Source organism: Drosophila serrata, unplaced genomic scaffold, assembly GCF_035046125.1.
Source record: "Drosophila serrata isolate PLE 108 unplaced genomic scaffold, ASM3504612v1 contig_376, whole genome shotgun sequence".
NCBI lineage: Eukaryota > Metazoa > Arthropoda > Insecta > Diptera > Drosophilidae > Drosophila > Drosophila serrata.
The window spans coordinates 2142577-2160055 of record NW_028257274.1 but is presented as its reverse complement, the minus strand read 5'-3'; the positions used below and the strand labels follow the sequence as shown (position 1 = coordinate 2160055).

Sequence of the window (17479 nt, the reverse complement as noted above, 5' to 3'; positions counted from 1 at the left end):
TTCCTTCACCTCCCCTCTGGCTTCCTCTTTTTCTGCCTGCTTTCAATTTTTTATGTAATAGTTTATGAGCTGAAACAATACGCCGCCGGCTGCCTATCAGCCTGACGCTTTCTTTGTACCCAAAAAACTTCCCCAAAGAAACTCGAAAAAAAAAAGAAAAAATGTGGAAAGAAAAAAAGTATCTCATAGATACCAAGCATCCACATGTAAGCATTGTTGCTGGGCATTTTCCAAAAAGGGGATTTGCAAAGAAATGGCAGAGAGCTTTTCCAACATTAAATTGAATGTGTGTTCTAGAGCAAAAGGAAAGTCGTTGGGGAAATTGACTTTGGGGTATCACCAAAGGCGAGCATTAAAATAGGAAACTATAATTTGCAATTGATTTATTGGAAAGTTATATTATAGGTGAAGTATAAAGTACTTGAAGCCCAAAACATGTATTAAGAACTGCCCGATGTGTCTAAATAGATACGCCTGGTGATGCTTGTTACTTTATAAAATTTAATACTAAAATCAATAAATATAATACTTTCTTAAACCTTTATCATTATTAAAAAAGAAGTACTGGAAAACTCCTTCAACCTTCTAAATTCCCCCTCTTGACACCGCCACTGTCAAAGTTCGCCCTGGCCAGGAGCTCAAACAGTTTTCCTGCATTTCCTTGGGGCAGCAACAAAGTTTTTGTTATTGTGTCAGCTTATCGCTTGCTCCCAGACAATTCGAGAAAATTGCAAAAGATTTTAGGGCCAGAATCAATATTGATTTGGGTTTGCTTCGAAAACAAAACAAAAAAAAAGAAGCACAGAGATGTGCCCCGTTTCCATGTCCATTGCCACACGTTTATGGCAAGATGTTACTTTTAGTTTCGCCACATTTTCCTCTACTCTATAAGAGTGTGTGTGTTGGTTGCTGGGTGAAATTTTTGTGGAGCATCCACACTTTGGCTTTATGGGAAAGTTGCATTTGAATTGGCCAAAAGTGGCCGAGAGGCAGACACACAGAGACGTAGAGAATGTGATTGTAATTGATGAGAAGAAGCAGAAGGAAAACAGGTCGTTAAATGGCTAAAAAGAACGAGGAACATGCAACCTGAAAGGCAGTTTTCCATTCGCAATGAAAGAATTTTCCCATGATTACAGTTTTCCATTCTGGGTTATTTTGAAGAGATTGGAACATAGGAGAGTAGGAAGTTGGAAGTTGTGGCCAATATAATTATAACACTGTTTAATGTTACAATATTTAAGGAAACTGATAACACTCTTTGAAATATAAACTTTAAATACTATGGTGATATATTATGCATCATTTCTTGACTTGGTCACTCTAAAAATAAATCCTGTAAATCCTGGTCACACCCTTATAAGAGTTGGTCACTTTTATTCTCTTCATAGTTAACCATTACCAATACCCTCCCCATCATTACAATTCAATTAGAGATCATATCTGTGTTTTATAAGCCAAACAATCAATCAATCAATAATTTATTAGCAGCTTAAACATAATTTTTATTCCAGCCTTTAGGCTTTTGTCGGTTGAATTGGGTGTCTGTAGCCCCTTTGGCTAAATCAAATACCTGTCCCTAATCTCTAGTTAAACCGTGTAAAATCGCTTGCCACACTCACACGCACACACACACTCAGATTAGTTCGGGTTTTTCGGTTGAGTGGGCACAGACACTTACTCATTCAGTTACTAACACAAAACTCCAACTTTCATATCTATGGGGCGGCTGTGGGCGTGGTCAATGGGCTTAGTTAAGCGAGTTGAACTACTGTAAAAACGATGGCGCCAAGTCAAAGTCGTAAACTTGAACATGACTGCCAAAAGGCTTTTAATACTCTACTACTACTTTGGGGAAAAGGTATAACGAATTTTAAGTTAAGAGCCATGATTTAAAGCGGGACAAATAAATAATATATGTTTGGAAATTCGAAGATGAGGAACAGAAGAACTTGTATAGTTCAGGATCTCTTTATGAATTATTTATCTTATACATTTCATTTTATTTTAAAAAGAGTATTTAATGAAGCCCATAGATTATAAAAAAAGGTCATTTCCAAATATTTAGTACCGCCGTAAATGTTAACATAGGTTTTTCATATACCTTGTTTTTTATTTTTACCTTTTTGGGTTGCTTTTTCTTGACAGACTTTTTTTTAAGTAGGTTCAATTTGTGGCTTTTTCGGAGGGGATTTTTAGAGACAAACTCTTGTCTCACGTAGCGCGAAATGTGTGCATTTTAATGATCCAAATTATGGTTACTTTATTGCGTTATTAATAACATTTTGATTGCATCACGTACGCACGCACTCCAGAGCTGAGCAAAGGCGCTTCCTCGGGTTTACCCTTCAGACCTTAAACCGAGGAAACCCAAAGCAAAAGTAGTTAAAGTCAATGCAGAGAAAGAAATTAAAGTAGTTTTAAAAGGAAATTCTAAAGACATTTTCTTGAGAAACTAAGAATAGAATATCTACTATAAACTTCTGTGAGAAAATCATAGGTAATTTTAACTTATTTTTAGCTTTAAACATTGATTGAATTCTGGAACTTGGTGTTTGTCCCCAAAAATGTCTAGATTTAGTTGTTTGTCTTTCTAATCTGGGAGAAAACCCTTATTAATTGTGGGTGTATTTCATTTAAAATTATTTTCCGTGCAGTTTAAGCCAAAACAATACCCAAATCCGATACGATCCCGAAGCTCTTGGGCTGTCATCGCTCTGCTCACGTTTCTTGTTTCTTTATTTTTTTTTTCGCTGGCCACGTAAATGGAAATGGCATGGAAATGGGTGCAAGGTGTGTGTGTGCTGTGCGTGTGCCTTCGGAGGGGGGAAATCGGTGTAACTGGTAAATGGGGTGTTTTGGAGTTGGAACTTGGAGACTCCTCCTTGAAGGGCATGAAATAAGGTTTCGTTTGCAGCTGTAGAAATCGTGCTGAGCTGCAGCCTTGGCTTCCACTACCACTTCCACCCCACCCTTTCAAGTGCTTCTTTTTTTCTTGGTGTCTTATCAATGTTTTATTTCTTCTTCAGCTTTCGAGTGCCGTTTTCAGTTAATTTTCCGTTTCTGTTATTGAATTTTTACAACTGCCCGAAGTGGGTCAAAGATACAGATACAGACTGAGACCAAGACTGAGACTGACTTCAAACCACCGTCGTCGTCATCTTCATCATCATCGTCGTCGTCGTCACATAATAAAGAGAGCGGCGGCTCCGGTAATTTAACGTTCATTAATGTCTGGCATAATTTTTGGTACTTCTTCTTTGGCGAACGGCAAAGGTAAAGGATGAGGAATGCCTTTTTTTTTTGTCCAAAGGAGCATAAGGGTCTTAGTGGGCACAGCTGCCAAAAGTGGATCGTCTGCAGACTATAAAGTGGTTTCTTAACTGTTTCTTTCCTTTTCCTTAACTAAAATGCCGACCTTTTTTGATAAACTATTATATTTTTATTGCCATTAAACCAGGTGGCTGCTTTAATGAAGAAATCATTAGGGATTATTGGATACGTTTGGTGAATACCTAAAAAGGTTCTTAACTTAATGATTTTTTAAAGACAAATGCTACCTACTTTTATAAATTCAAACCTTCCAAGACTGTGAAAAAATTAATCTTAATGAAAATAAATTCATACATAATCTATAAATTTAAAAAAAAATAAAATAAAAAAGAGGATTAAGTTCGAAACCAAGGTTTGAGCCTCGACTTACTGTATGAGGTTAGTGCGAGAAGGATGGCTAGAAGGTTACAATTTGTTACGCAATAAATTCCAAGTTTAAAAAAGATTATTAAAGGTGCTTGTTTAAAATATGCAGTTTTAAAGACTATCAGTAAATTTTTCGATTATTATTTGTATGTATTTCTGAACTGCATTTCTATACTTTGACTTTCTTACAAATTCATATTAATTTGTAAAGGCACATTTATAAACAAACTTGATCTAGTTGCAAAGACACTATCTCTTCCCCATTAAATCTTTTCTTTAAATTAATATAAATATGTAAATGAACTTAATTAATTACATTTTTAAATAAACAACGAATAAATCACATTTACCATGCTCTTGCTGATTATATCAAACTCTTAAAGGTTTATTCTATTAGCATTTTACATTGCCAGTCAAGAGACAAAGCCGGAACCGGCATTTCTGACGTCACTGTCCCAACCGGCTAAGAACCCAGAAAATAAGCAAACAAAATAAAAAAGTAAAGAAGAAACCGAGCAAAAACTTAAGCAAAAACAAAAACAAAAAAAGAAAAGAATAAGAAAGGTTGCCAAGGAAAATCCAACGACTAGAACGGATGGGAAACGAGTTGATGGAACAAGTTGGGCCAGACAAGTAAGTACAAGAAAAGGGAGCTCTGTTTCTACACAATATATACATATATAAAATATATATTATATATATGGTATATCCCAAGGGTGGAGGAATCGGAATCGGATTCCGGAATCCGGGGGAAGTCACATGGCTTGGCACGGGGCACAAGACCTTAAGCACGAAAGAGAGACGGTGGTCGGCATGGCAATCATTCTCAGAGTCGCAACCTTGGAAGTTATTTTCAAGGTGTGCACACGCTTCAAACGGAAGAGGTGGAGGCAACCGCTCTGCTGTCGCTGTTGCTGTTGCTGACAACAAAAAACTCAAACTAGAAGTTGTTCAAATACAAAAATAAAGATATATATATGTATGACTATATACAAGGTAGAGCATAATTTATGGGCAGACATGGTCTCTATATTCCGTGGGCATCCGTCAAAAGAAGGAAAGGGCCCCAGTGAACATTTTGCAAGGCACTCGCGTTCTGCTTCCTTGCAAAAGTTTTGTTTATAAAGTTTATATACGAAATCGCAAAGAGCTGTCAGTCATTAGATTGTTATTTGTTGTTCATAAATATTGACAGATTCGTATATATATCAGTGTCGATTCGCATGTGTTATATTTTATACCCTAGCTTTTGGATAGAGTATTTTAGTAAGTGATAATGGGGTCTTAAGCTTGCTTTGTATTCAAAGATATGTACAAAGACTGATGTTTTTTATATTATATTTATGAACATATTACCCTGAGACAGTATGTTTTTATCTATAACACTAAAGACCCTAAAATCCTAGAAATCCAACTATAAAAAATCCTTCTAACCATCTCTGAAATAGAGATAACAATTTAAAAATCTATAATATATAATTAGGGGTATTATTATAAGTTTGGTTTATTTATTATATTTTTTCTATTTAATATTTTCCCTAAAGAAACTGTATCATTAATGTTTATTTCCAATATTTTCTTCATCATATTTCAATTCATATATTAATATTGTTTATTTGGTGTAGATTCCTTATTATATATCAATAAACTAATAATATTCATATAAAATCCCACGAAAAGTATTATAATAGCTTCATTACATATTTTCCTATTTTACATTTTAAACACTCATATTAAAATTTCATATAATATCCCAGAAGTGGTACTATTATTGTTTATTTATTGTATTTTCTATATTATATTTTCAATACCTTATAGAACTCGTATAAAATCTTAAAAAAGGGTATTAATAACTTATTAGTTCTACCCTTAACATATTTCTTCTTATATTCTTCAAATGCTTTTTTTTTAGTCTGACAAGTACACATAAATGTTGTTCATTTGTTTTTCTCTTTTTTTTTGCGTTCTTTGCGCCTTAATATTGCCCTGACTGCTTCTTTTCGCAGTTTTTTCCTCTCCCCCCATTTATTTTTTATTGTTTTAACGAACTCAGGTTGTTTTGACCATGAACCCATCATAAGTTTCAAATGGCTCACGCTTTTATTTCATTTCATTATTTTTTCCTTCCTTTTTTTGTTTTTTTTTTTTGGGGCAATGTTTGCGATAGAATGTGTTTGGCTCTCGTCTTCATGTTACTTGGCTGGGTTTTTTGGCCTTTTTTGTTTATTTAAATGGGCGGACTATTTGAACTTATTTGACTCCATTTTTTTTTTCTACTCCATCTTCCGAAAACGTATTCTTTGGGCCATATGAATTTGTCATAATTTCGTTGGTTAGACGGCATAATTAACAAGCCTTCTTTTGGCTATTGACCGACGAGCGTTCGTGACTGTATTTGTATCTTTGTATCTGTATCTGAGTATCTCGAAGTATTTGCTTAGTAATTATAGACGTTAGAAGGCTCTAATTTGTGCGAGTGTATATATATATTCATATATATATAGGCGTCTGGCTTCTCCGGGGCATTAAACGTGCCATCGAGTCGAACTTCTCAAGGTTTAGAGCGTCGTTCGTATACCAATTTCGACCCCGAGGCTTAGAGTAAAGGCGGCATTTTTTCTCTCTCTTCACTGATGGCCATTAATTTTGAATAAGTTTTGAAATTTTGGCAGACGAAAAAGCCAGAAAGAAAGGCAACCAGAAGTTGTATATTTTTTGCGGGGGATTTTAAGTTGTTTGAAATTTGCATAATTTGAGGGCATAAAGTGCGGGTTTTAAATACGAATTAGGGTTTGGGAATAAAGGGACGATCTTTATTAATGGAGTTTTAAAAGAAAATTACTTTACAGGTTTGATTTTATTTTAATTTGAAGTTTAATTAAGTTTTATTTATTTAAGAGAACCTTTTGTGGCACTTTTCTTTGATTTTCTGCTTTCAGTGATATTTAAAACCATATTCTTAGATTTTTTTTTGTATTAATAAATTTGTCAAACATTTCTGTAAACAAAAATTACTCATTTTCCTTAGCTTACTCGACTCTTAACCATTTTATATAACCCATCACTCATAGATCATCATCTGCTTAACCCCATTTACTTACACCGGCGTTCGAGTTAAAGACAATTGTCAACATAAATGTCATCGGATGATAAACATACCTGGAACGACAAGAGTTAAAGGTTTACAACCGATTAATAAAGGCTTATTGCAAAGGGGTAAAATCGCCGACATGTAAGGTAATATTAAACAACATAAATAACATATTGTACAATGACTCTCAACAGTTTTGCAGAGACTTTTGCTCGATAAAGATCGCATTGTGCATTGTTTTGATTCCCTTTATTTTCTTTTTTTTTTTCATTATATATATATTTTTCTTTCCCTTTTTTTATACAAAGAGAAGATCCCTGGATGACAGAGGGGAGATTGCAGCAGTACCACCACCAAAAGCGTCTTAAAGTCAATTGTAGGGGAAGCGAAATTAAATAAAAGCGCAGACATTGGCGACGGCTGCAAAAAGCAGATCAACATAAAATGAAAATAAATCAAAAAACGTATTTCTTTTTATTTTTCTTCGTTTTTATTTTTTTTATATGCTTAAAGCAACGGGAACGACGAAAAAAGAAGTCAGCCGCACGGAATGAAACTTTTCACCATTTTGCATAACAATTTGTATATCTGCTCTCAGTGGAGCGCGTTAAAGTCATATATATATAGCAAGTCAAGGGTCCCAACTTTTACTCGTTTTTAAGTTTCTGCATCAAGGGGGAATCGGTTAAAGGAAGTTCACGAAAATAAGAAGGGATTGGGAAGCAGGAGGAAACCCATCAAACTTGCCCGGAATCAGCCATCGGTTTTTGGGTTGAGATACCTTCAAAGCAAACGCTGCGTTGCGCAACTTTAGGAAAGTTGAAAGTTCAAATTGAGATAAAGCGGAACTAGAGGTGGGAATCAGCTAATTTAATATGTATCAAAAAGCCACAAATTAAGTTTAAATAATTAATGATGAGTGTAAAGTATAGGGTGTATTTGGTAAGACAAAAATCAGTGATAATTGGTTTTAGTTGGTTATTGGATTTAAAATACTTCCGTTAAATGATTGATTAATCAAAAAGTGTTAGCTATAAACGTCTTTCTTTTTATATAAATTTAAATGAGTAATTCTTTCATAACAATAACAACAATTTTAATACATTTCATACAATTACTCCAGCACTCTTTTTTGAAAATATAAGGGGTAGTATTTGGCACATATTAAGATTATTATCAATCGATTTTTTATGTAATGTTATCGAAAAAAGCTCATCTCAAATTATTAAAAGAAAAATCAAACTCTTTATTTCATGTCAATTTATAATTATTCAAGTAATAAGTAAATCCATTAATTACAATTACTAAGGAGTGGTCTAAAAATTAATATGGAATAGTATCTTGCACACATTTAGTTTATGATTAATCGATATAATAATTAATTGTATCTTAAATTATACAAAAATAAGTATATTACTCTTCATTTAATGTTAATTTGCAAGAAGTAGAGCTATTTAATGAGCTGAAAATTAATTGATTTAACTTGATATCCTTGTATTTTTTTCTTGCCTCAAATTCTTCTATTTAAATCTTTTAATACCTTAATATACAAGTATACCCCACACTGTACCCTTCAGGATAAATGTGTGGTAAACAGGGAGCGCTCTGGAAATTAACTCAAACTGTCGACAGACCCCGCAAAATGTTCCATTTAGCAGTAAAGGGGTTAAGAACCGCGAAGGGATGACTAAGTGGGCGTAGCAAGGGCTTTCCGGGGGCAGAAACAGTAAAGGAGATTCTCCCCCTCTTCCAGCAAACCGGCACTCAAGTTTCAATTTAAATGCAACTGACATTAAATTTACTACTTTGCCACTCACTACACACCACAAAGACTGCTACTACGACGAGGGAGACTCCTCCTCTGCAGGAGATGTGTGTCTGCGAGCAGCTCCTCTTCTCTGGAGACAAGGAGTAGAGGGAATCGGAGAAGCAGAGAGAGAATTGGAGAAGAGGAGAACTGGGGAAGAGGAGAACGAGGAGACCTGGAGAACAGGGGAACAGGATTGTGTGTTATGCCGGTGGTTCTGGCTGTCATTTACCCTTCTCTTTCTCACTGAAGTACACTGAGATAAAGATTGTAATATATTTATAATATTTTAAATAACAGAATAATATTTTTATTAAAATCAGGGAATAAAATGACATAGTTTACGTCGTAAAAAAATCTCAGAAAACTATATATTAGATATGATAGTTATGTAAAGCAGGGTTGGGCACTAAGTTTTGAAATTAGAGCCTCAGTAGCACTCTTTTGAGTTAAAAGCTAAGTATAATATGCAATTAAAGCCTTTTCTCTTAGTTATATTATGCTATTATAATGCTTAAGACGTTTAATATTTCTCTAACAATTTGTTAATTTAGTTTTCTGCATATTTAAAATAATAATTTTTTAAATAAAATACCCAAAAATTTCCTAAACTAAAAACCCGTCTAGACTGCACATTATTTGCAGTGCAGCCTGTTCGTTCCGCAAGTTTTGCAACTAAAAGTTGAGTCTTTTGGGTGCGGTAAATTGGTAGTTGCCAGTGAGGGGGGTTAGGTGTGCGGGGGAGTGTGTGTGCACAGACAATGTTGCTGTGTGTATGTGTGTCTGTGTCGGCAAAATAAATTTAATGAACTAGCGCAACCATAAAGCTTAACTTATCAAGAATGCCAAGCTGCAGACATGGAGAGAGAGAGAGACTCTAAAAGACTGAAGTTGAAAACGTTAAAGCCCCGAATAAAAAAAAAAAAAAAAGGGGGGCAAAACTTTAACATATTGCACAGTGGCAATTGAAATTTATCGATGGGCTTTAAAGGCGGCGAATGCTTGAGCTTAGTTTACGAGGTAATTTAAAAAAATACCAGACAGTAGCAAAGAAACAACAAGCCGGGATAAAAAGGTAACTTATTCATTTGATAAATAAATTAAGAGATTAAACAGGAGAGAAGGTAAAATATATAAGAGATAATCAAGTAATTTAAAGAGCTCTTTAAACCTTTTTCAAAACCCATTTTAACAAATCAAATAAATGGTTTCTTGCTGTCTTAAAGTCACTGTTCAGCAAAGCAAACAACTGACACTTTATGGTTAAACTTTATTCGACTTGTTGTCCAATTGTGCAATAAACTAACAACGACAAATAATTGCACAAAATGCAAATTTCTAAGCTAAATCGGAACAAAAATAAAATAAATAAATAAACTACAAGAGAATGCACAAAAGTCGAACCAGAAATCAATGTAAAAAAAAATTGCGTGAGCCAGTACAAGTTCATTACACTCTCAACTCACAACTATCAATATTTCCTCAACTGCTTTTAAATTCAGAAAAAAATAGAAAACAATAACAAGCAAGTTAAAATAAAACCGTATTTTCCTTTCAAAGAAAACTCAAATGAAAAACCATATGTCCCACATCCATTTGTCAGGTTTTTTGTCCCTTTTGTTGTTATTTAAGAGGAAAAGTCTGGCCAGACCAGACGCCTTCAATCGTTAATCCATTCCATTGGCGTCGTGTGGGTGTCAGTTTGCAGTCAGTTTCTGTTTTTTTTTTTTTTTCTTGAGATTTTCATATGGAATTTTAAACAAATGAAATCAGCCAAGATAAAGACACAGTCCGAGTTCCAAGTCTGGCTTTGAGATGAGAATCGGTTGACAAGACAGCAGCAAACACCAGCAGAGGAACTCAATTGTCATTTGTTATTGTCTTTTGTCCGTCACTTGGACACACAACTCACTTAACTTCACTTTGCACAGCTTTATTTCACTTGTGAATGCAGTTTTCAAAGCTGTCACTGCACTTAAGAAAATAAATAAGAAAATACAAGTGAATTTAAAGAAGTTTTAGACATGGTTATGAAATTGGTAAAATTATTTTATAGGCGCAATCAAGAAATTTTTCCTAATTAAAATCTGAATATCGATAAGTTTGAAGATTCTTTACCGTTTCAGAGCTATTTGTTAAAAAGAAAACACAATTTTTTTCTACATTTAAGGATAATTTTTCATGAATTAGGAAAACATTTAACTACTTTTAGGGTAAACAACCATGACTTGCACAATTTCACATATGAAAGTGCTTGCCATCTATCGCCACTTCGTTCTGGAGATGATATAACCAGTTGGGAATCATATGCACAGAGGTACGAGATTTTTGGTAAGTTTATGGTATATAAGACAAACACTAATTAAATGCACAAATAATTAAGAAAATATATATTTAAAGCTTTTTTAATACTCAAAGCAATATCCTGACAATTCTGATATACCTGAAGCTAAATTTTGATAGTATTATCTATAGCTAAGTATCTTATAAAGTCTATATATTTATTTTAAGAGTAAGAATACACAACACAATGACTTGCATAAATGCACATATGAAAGTGCTTGCCATCTATCGCGACTTTGTTCTGGAGATGTTAGAACCAGTTGGGAATCATATGCGCAGAGGTGCGAGATTTTTGGTAAATTCATTATTTATACACCTAATCTAAATAAACGATTACAAAATTAAGGAAAAATAGCTTTAAAAATTCCTAAAAATCTCGAAATACTCAAAGAACAGTTTTAGAAAATTCTGGGATACCCTTAGGCAGATTTTGATATTTTTATCTATAATCTTAATATCCTATAAAATCTATTTATAATTTATAATTTTTCCCTCAAGTGACATCACCAACATTAGTTGGCTAAATTAAATTTTCAAGTTGATTTCGTTGCCATTGGAGTTTATATGATTTCCATTCATTTAGCGGCAAACAGGAAGAGAAAGTAATGCATTGCAGTGGCTTCGAAACTTCGTTTCAGTCTCTGAATTCAACGGGGCGCTCTCACTTCATAAATTTACCCCGGCAAGGTGTCAAGTCAATGCCAAAGAGCTGAAGCTGAAGCTGAAGTCGAAGTCGAAGTCGAAGTCGAAGTTAAAGCTGAATCTGAGGACGCAGCTGAAACTCAAGTTGAAGTTTCGAATTTTTACTGGGTTTTCGGTTTTCAGTTTTCAAGTTAACAGTTTTGAGGCATCGCCGGCATCAGTTGCTGGCCGCCAAGTGAATGACAGTTGCCACCTTGAAAACGGCTGCCGTTTCTTTGCCTCTGGTTTGTTGTTGTTGTTTTTTCTGTTTTTGTTTTTGTTTTTGTTAATATTATTATAACTCTGCGGCTGCGACTGCTGCTGTTATCGAGGCTGTTACTGCCTCTGCAGCAGCAGCAGCAGCAGCTGTCGTCGGGCCAGCATCAAGCTTTCATTTAGCCAAAGAGAGTCAAAGAGTCAGAAAAAGTGAGGAATTACAAAGGGAAATTGTATTTCAAATTTATGTTTTAATAATATTTAAATATATATTTTGTGAATTTTTATTTTAAATATTATTTTAAATATATATTTGGTATGTTCATATAAGTTCATCTTTAAATTAATTATATATGGGTTTCAAAATTAGAATTATGTACTTCAAATATGATTAGAAGATATTTTAGGTTCATTTTATATTGATTATTTAAGTATCTAATGATTATATATCATTTTTTAAAATACATTTAAGAAAATGTTTAATAAATAAAAATATAAATAAGAAAAGTGAGGCAGAATAAAAATAAAACAAAATTTCAATTGTATTTTAAAAATTTAAATATATATTTGTTAGCGCAATGATTTTCATAATAATTATATTAGGGATTTCAAATTTGAGCTTATTTATCAATGTTTTTTATATATCCAAGACTAGTTTATTTTGCTTACTATTGAGACAGAAATAAATATTAGTATGTATTATTATGTGTAAAGAAATGTAAAATGTGTATTCTTATGCAGTTTTTGTGATAAAATGTGAAACCAAAATATATAAATATAATAATAAGTAAAAAAGAATACGCCTTTTTTAATGCAAACAAGGAGAAGATGACAAACCCACGAAAGTATCTTTACTCGAAAAGGCTCACCCCAACTACCCTAAGAATATATCTTTCTATTTTAATTAAAAACACGAATTATTCAAAACAAAACCCTCTAATAGTTCGTGTCACGTTGCCATCCCTAAATGAATCATAGCCCCCACTGTTTTGTTGATGATGTTACTTTTTGTTTTGGCTCCGCTGCTTTGCCTTTTGCCGTGTTTGAAAGCAAATTTCATTTCATTTCTTCATTTGATTTCATTTCGCCGGCTACACACACCACAAGCACACAGAGAAACACACCATCGTCACCGTCAGAGATACTTTCCTTTACTTTCATCCAAGTGAAAGATACTCAAACTCTCTGGTCGGCTCTCTGTAGGAGTTTGCGGCGGAGGTTTCGTTCGTTTCGATTTTTAGTGAAAAGGACCAATTTCAATTTCACATCAGCGCTTTCAAATATGTATCTGCAGACATAGCTGCATCCATGAGATGCTGTGTAGTTAATTATATGTGCATGGCTATCTGGCAGCTGCACTCGCCGCTTTGCCGCTCTCCTGTTCATTTGTAAAAGTATCTTATAGATAAACAGGAAGTGAAATGAGTTCCATGCCGCTTTTTGTTGTATTCCATTTCATTTGGATTTTTTTTTTTAACTTTTACCCTGCATCAATACGGTTTCGGTTTTATTTTCTCTGTGTGCAGAAGATTAGCGAAGTTTTTTTTCTTCAAATTGCATTTTCCAATGGTTTTTTTTCACAATTTTGTTGTTGCATGGGTGGGCGGTGTTTTTTTTTTGGCCAAAAAGTGCAGCCAAGAGAAGGAGAAAGGCTCGATTTAATAGCTTCATTGTGAGTTGCATTCAAGTTGAGTTTAAGTTGAGTTGAGTGAAGTGAATAAGGAAAAGTTGGCAAATTAAATGGCACGTTTGAATATACAAAATGTATTGCAATTTCCGATTAAATAAGCAATGGAGTTTAGAGAGTGATTAGCCAGATTAAAGCGTTTAATGATATTAAGTCTGTTTAAGAGATTGCTAAAACTTAAACCAGGAAGTAGGAGTATTATTGTTCAAAGCTGCTTTTGATCATATTTCTGATTTAATAAGAAGTAACTACACACTTCCTCAGACTCTCACTTTTCCCCGTAACTCCATTAGCTTTTTCACCTGAAACCCGCCTAATCTCTGCTCTCCCATCTGTCGTTTGTTTGTTGCTGTTGCTGGTTACAAGCCAAGAGTAAATACTTTCTAACAACTATCAAATTTCACAGGCCGGCAAAAGTGTTAAATTCTTGACAAGCAAGAGCCACGATGCAGGTGGAGCGATAGGCGCTGTTAACAAGAATTCTCCTCCTCTTTTGTATATATATTTATATATTTTTTGCCCTGGTGAAAGCGCCAGAGATTAGATGGCATAATTTTCACGCTTTTCCGCTAAAGAAGTAGTGCCTCCCTTTTGCTGAGAAAACTGATTTATTATACAAATTAAAAAGCAACCAGAAAGAGGCAGGGAAAAACCTTAGTAATTAGTGAGAACTTTGCGCCGTGTCATGCAAATGAGGGGAAAGGGTTACCGGAGGGGGCAAAAGCAAGCAAGTAAGCAGCGATAGAAAATGATGAACACGAGATCAAAGTGGGAAGATAGCTGAGGCTAGAGGAGCAGCAGCAGCAGCAGCCTCGAGATATAATGGAAGCGATTAGCAACAATAAAAAGCAGTTGATGTGCCGGGCAGGCCCCCGTCAGATTATACATATTAAACAGGCAGAGAATGGAGACTGGAAAATGGAGATGGGAGATGGAAGATGGAAGATGGGTATATGCAAGATGTGAGCAGAGCGCGCCACTGGAAGCGGCCATACAAGTTGAGACGACATTAAGTAGCCACAAGATACACACTCTAGACCACAGCCCTGCTCTTGAGATACTTTTCGACACGAAGCGGAAACACACAAACACACACGAACAGAGACGACCGCAGAGAATCGAGGTAAGATCAATGAGGAGCGGACAGAGAAACGGACTCACGGACAGATGAACGGACAAGCAAGCTCAGGGACAAGCCTTCTAGTGTTGTAAATTTTAGAATTAAATAAATAGCTAAAATAAGTTTAAGAGACAATAAACTCAGAACACTCACAAAGAGAACAATTTTAGTTAGGGTAAACAACCATGACTTGCACAAATGCACATATCAAATTGATGGCCAGCTATCGCCACTTCGCTCTGGAGATGTTAGAACCAGTTAGGAATCATATGCGCAGAGGTGCGAGATTTTAGGTAAATGCATGGTAATAAACAAAACCTAATTAAATGAAGAAAAAATTAAGGAAAAATAGTTTCAAAAGTTTTTAAATACTTAAAGCAAGATCCTGAATATTCTGGGACATCTTACGCTAGATTTTGATAGTATTACCTATAGCTTCAATATCCTATATAATCTATATAATAATAATGTTTAATTATGCTGATTTGCCTTAAACTCATGGAAAATTTTTTCTTTATTATAGAAACAGTTTCTTCGATTTAGAGCGATTTTTTCCAACAAATAAAGCAAAATTTTTTGATTAGTGTAAAAAATACCCAAGGGACAAAAAATTACCTGATGGACAGATTGACGGACAAGAGTCAGTGTTGGACAGCTTGCTAAAAAAAAACACACTGCTTAACACTGTTTATAAACTCTATACAATTTTTTAAAGCTATAAACTTTACTTAAGAGCTCATAGATAGACATAGGAAGATAGAAAAATCTAAAATTTTATGATAATATTTTTTCTTTATTTATCTATTTAAAAGCCAAACACTCAACACTGCTGGACAGAAGACAGAAGCAGAGGGCACGCCTTTGAGCGACTTAACTCTTTGGCTACATCATAAATTTTTAATGTGAAGATGTGCAGAGAGATGCAGCCACAACATAAAAAAAGAAAAAAAAAAAAGTGAAGACGGGCGACAGCAGCAGCAACAAAAAAAAAACAAATGGAAGCCAGCCGTGGGGATCGCGTATCTTAAAGATACAAATTACAAGCGGTAGACATTGAGATTGAGGCCCCGGCAACAACAGCAATAAATAAACAACGCCGATTTACGGTGGCAGCATGAAAATGATTAAAAGAGCTAAAGAGCATGTCTCCCTGGCCGTTCCTTTTCCTTTTTCTCTTCCATTTCCTTTCCTTTCGTTTCGATCAGTTTCGATTCGTTTCGTTTCAGGGCCAACCAGTGGAACGGAGCGGAAACGGAACGGGGTAATCTCTACTCATGCAAATGTCGAGGAAGTTAAAGAAACGTTCAAAAGACTCGAAAAAAAAGCTCTGCTTTAATGCATCCAAAAGTCGGGGGACCCACAGAGGGTCGTCTGTCGTCTGTCATCATTTTTGTCACGCACATTGCCATTTTGAAGGCTTCTCACTCGACTGTCGGCTCTTCTGCTCTTTTGCCGAAGACTCGTCTTCCGCTGTGTCTTCTGTCTGCTGTCTTCTGTCTGCTGTCTTCTGCCTTTTGTCCTCTGTCTTCAGCTTCTTCATTTTCTACAGCTGCTTTGCTGCTTTGTTTCTCTTTGTTGCTTTGAATGCCGCCAGTGCCACTCGAATTCAATTTGTTAAGCATTTAAGCGTGCCGAAATGAAATGGAATGAAACGCCCTAAGAAGGAGAACAGTGGGAAGAAAACAATTTTTATTTTAATTTTTTAAGCATCGAAAATGAACCGAATGGAATGTAATCGCCTAAGTAGGAGAACAGTGGGATGAAAACAATTCAATGTCAATTTTTAAAGCGTCCAAAATGAAATGAAATGGAATGAAACGGCTAAGTATGGGAACAGTGGGAAGACATAATTTTTTAATTCAATTTGTAAAGCGCTTCGAAATGGAATGAAACCAATTATAAAAGGAATAGTGGAAAGAAAACAATTATATTATTTATTATTTAAATTCGAGTTAAATAGAAGTAAAACAAGAATTTCATGTATTTAAAATAAAGTATTTCTATGAAATAGAAAACTAATTTCATTATGAACTATATATCCCAATAAAGTTACCTTTGCTGCTAATTTTCCAATATAAAATTGAACTAAACCCAATTTATAATAATCCCCTCCAGTAAATAGTTTCAAAACCACTGTACAATTGCCATAAGTTTTCACCGAAACCTCTTATAACATAAATCGCTGGGTATTGGGTGCTTCTCACTCCGTAACTCGCATGTGGTTACCCCTTAGTTGACTTGTGTAGGGCCGGCAGCTGGGTCTGCCTCGCAAGTAAAGTATCTCTCGGATTTATGCATTGTTTATGTTAAAATCCACAGCGTGGCTGTGTGTCTGCCATTGATTTCAATTATAACCCAGTTTCATTAATGCAGTTTACTTTGCTCCCCTCCCCCGCATTGCTCTCTTTTCGGCCTTTTAGCTCACTTTTGATTTTGATTTTGATTTTGAGGTTGGCTTGGCCCGCGGTCCGCAATCTCATTGTCGGATAATTATCACTGGACGGGGTGTATATATGTATGTATGCATTGCGATGTTCATACGTGTGTACACTTTTGGAAACCCTGACCTGAAACGTATCTTTTTTTTCTGTTTACCTTTGCTTAGCCAGCTAGCAAGTGTGTGTAGCGGTGCGGTCTATTTACAGTAAAACTTCCCTAATTTCAATCTGAGAAGAAAATAAAACTAATATGTAGATAAAGAAATTAATGACCATTTAAATCTGTATTCCAAAAACCCTAGGATACTATGGATTATAGACCTTCGAGAGACATTATTTAAAAGGTTACTGATAATAGTAAAATGTTTTCTTTCTTTATTAAACTCTTTATAACTTC

General features: G+C 34.8%; 2 protein-coding genes across 5 annotated transcripts in view; both read right to left on the bottom strand.

Moving 5' to 3' along the window:
* Positions 1-17479, bottom strand: part of rdx (BTB/POZ and MATH domain-containing protein rdx) — a 77564-nt gene that overhangs the window by 39083 nt on the left and 21002 nt on the right. Inside the window, exon 1 of one of the 4 annotated variants that reach the window (XM_086839705.1) lies at positions 6801-6858. The exons of the other annotated variants lie outside the window; for them this stretch is intronic. The gene's annotated coding sequence lies outside the window, so the exon portion shown is untranslated. Of the gene's footprint in view, positions 1-6800; positions 6859-17479 lie in introns of those variants that run through there. 4 annotated transcript variants of the gene reach the window in all.
* COX6AL2 (Cytochrome c oxidase subunit 6A-like 2) overlaps positions 1-17479 on the bottom strand; it is a 28255-nt gene that overhangs the window by 3108 nt on the left and 7668 nt on the right. The window lies entirely within an intron of this gene.